The sequence below is a fragment of the Sorex fumeus genome, unplaced genomic scaffold (assembly GCF_029834395.1).
Source record: "Sorex fumeus unplaced genomic scaffold, SorFum_2.1 ptg000030l, whole genome shotgun sequence".
NCBI classification, from domain to species: domain Eukaryota; kingdom Metazoa; phylum Chordata; class Mammalia; order Eulipotyphla; family Soricidae; genus Sorex; species Sorex fumeus.
The window spans coordinates 11,364,864-11,367,887 of NW_026606087.1; positions in this window are offsets into that span (position 1 = coordinate 11,364,864).

The following is a 3,024-nucleotide window of genomic DNA, read 5'->3' on the forward strand; positions in this document are numbered from 1 at the left end:
TTAAATGCAAAGGGAACATTTATCAAAGATAGGCTATGTACACTATAAAATAAAGTATACCTCAGTAACAAAGAGCTGAAGTCATATAGAACACATTCTCTGAAAGAAACAATAAAATTATCAATCAATAGTGAAAGGGTATCTGGGAAAATCCCCAAGTATTTTAGAAATTAATGCACTTATATATAACTTATGGATCAAGGAGGAAATAAAATGAAATAGAAAATATTTTCAACTGAAAGATAATGAAAGTATCAACATGCTAACATATTTAGTTCTTTTGAATGTTTGAAGAATGCTAATTGGTATTTCACTTCCCTGGTTAATAAAGAAAAAATGGAAAATGAAAGTCAGTTACTTTGTAGGACTTCAATGTAAAAAAAAAAGGGATATATGCCAAGTCTAAATAAAAGAACATATAGATTAGCAGTATTCCAAAATAATTAAGTAGCATGATCAAGTGAATAATTTCTATGAATGCCCAGGTGTAGCAATGTTGGTAAGCATATTAAAACTTATACTAACTCATATTAACTTATCAAAATGGGAAAGAGAATCTTAATAGATGCTGCAAAATACATTTGGAGAATTTTCTATTTTATTCCTGATAAATCTGTAAAACTTAGGTATATTTCCACTTAGAAGGGATTTGAGCATATTTCTTTTTCCTGATGATTTATATTATTTAAAATAAAAGGTGATTCTCATCCATAATGATGAATTATTAGACTCATATACATTATATTTTGTGAAATACATGGTGTCCATTTGTATGCAAAGGCTTACTTAATGGAATAGAAATCATGATAATGGGGGGAAAAAGGTAAATTTATCATTACTTGGATTTATTTTCTGTTTGGAAATCTTAAATCTGAAAATAGATGAGAAGCAATGAAAACTGTAAACAAACTTTTTTCAATATATTATATGTTAATGAATAAAATTAATAAAAATAGATAAAATTCACAGCAGCAACCTCTCCCAGTAATTTATTTAATTGCAAGTTTTTTGTTTGTTTTCTTTTGTTTTGTGGCCACACCCAGCAGTGCTCAAGGCTTTCTATTGTCTCTGTACTCAGGGATCACTCCTGGCAGTGCTCCAGGAACCATAAGTGGTACCAGGGATCAATCAGGGTGGGATGTGTGCAAGGCAACTCATTGAACCCTTGTTTTATGTCTCTGGTCCCTGAAAGAAAACTTAACATGATAATTTTGATGATTATCAAGACGAATAAATGTGAAACTATTCAGGGAAAAAACATGAAAGATTAAAAATAAAAAGTATGGTGAATAAATGTGGAAGAAATAATCTGATATTAAGTTATACTGTCACACAATTAGTTTATACATAGTATTATTTCATAAAAAATACCTCAATTGAATTTAATAGGGAATTCAGAATCACACTCAATTAAGTATATAATGAATTGAATTAGAAAGGAATTATGTAACTCAGGACTTTCTATGGATATCTTAATCATTTTATCTTAAATATGATATATTTTTTATATATATATTTTTAATTTTTTTTTATTAGTGAAACACCATGAGGTACAGTTTTAGATTTACAATTTTTTGTGCTTGGGTTTGATTATACAATGATCAGATACCCATCCCTCCACCAGTGCCCATTTTCTACCACCATGGATAATATCCCTCCCACCCCCATCCCTCCATCCCCCCCTGCCTCTGTGGCGGGCAATCCCCTGTGTTCTCTCTCTCCTTTTGGGTGTTGTGGTCTGCAAAAGAGGCATTGAGTGGCAAACATGTTCAGTCCATAGTCCACTTTCGACATGCATCTCCCCTCCTGGAAGGATCCTCCAAACATCCTTTATTTGGTGTTCCCTTCTCTATCTGAGCTGCCCTTTCCTCTAGAATGCCTGACTGGCCACTAAGCTATGGAGTAATCCTCCTGGTGCTGATCCCAGCTATTCTTAAATATGATATATTTTATCAAATTTTGATGAAACAAAAATGAATGGTTAAACAAAAGCGCATTAAAAATATTAGCAACAAATAGGAAAGATGTTATATCAAAGAACTTTTAAAATTCAAGAGTAAGGGGCCAAAGCGGTAGAGCGGGTAGGGTGTTTGCCTTTCACTCAGTGGACTTGGGTTCGATCCCTGGCACTCCTACCCAAGCACCACCAGGAGTAATTTCTGAGTGCAAAACCAGGAGTAAACCTTAAGCATTGCCGGGTATGTCTCAAAAGACCCCCCCCTCCCAAAAAAAATCAAGAATAAAAAGAATTCCCAGTGAAAAAGAAACAGACATTAAACACACAGGTCATAGAAGAATTGCAAATACCTTCAGACTGGTCATAAAGAAAGAGTAAAAAGTGTTCACATTTGCTTGAAATAAGAAATATGAATATAAAATTATAGTTATTATTTTTCTCATTTTTAGATTAGTAAAAGTGACATAGAAATTTCTTACTATATTTTGAGAGCAAGGAAAACAGAAAAAATGATCATAGATGCAATTATAAAATCTGGAAGACAATCTAAAAATATTTAAAATGTGTAAATGTATATATATTTTATATTTTTAGGAGATTATAGGCATACATAAACTTTTGCTTTAAAGGATATTCACATTAGAAAGGATAAAACAGCTGATAGTCTAGCAACAAATATTTTTAATGAGTTAGTTTTCTTAAATAGTTATCCTCCACTTTTTACAGTCTGTCACTTTGTGTAGTAGGATAAATATTGGGAAAGAAAATCAAAGCAGTTGCAGGATTTTACAAACCAAAATAAAAGGGAGTGTTAGTTTTGCAGGAGCAGTTTAAGAGGCAGCAGTCACCAAATATATCTGTGAACATCCCTTCCTAGTAACTATGCACACAATTTAGGTATCAAACTATCATAGTTTTGGACTATGTCTGTGAAAAACTGTGTTTTAGCTTTATTCATCTTTATTATTTTCGCAAGATGTTCCCTAAGCCTTCGGAATCCAAAGGACCTAAGATATCAGAAAAATCTAAGGAAATTCATAAGGGCAACACTCAGTATAAAACTGCAT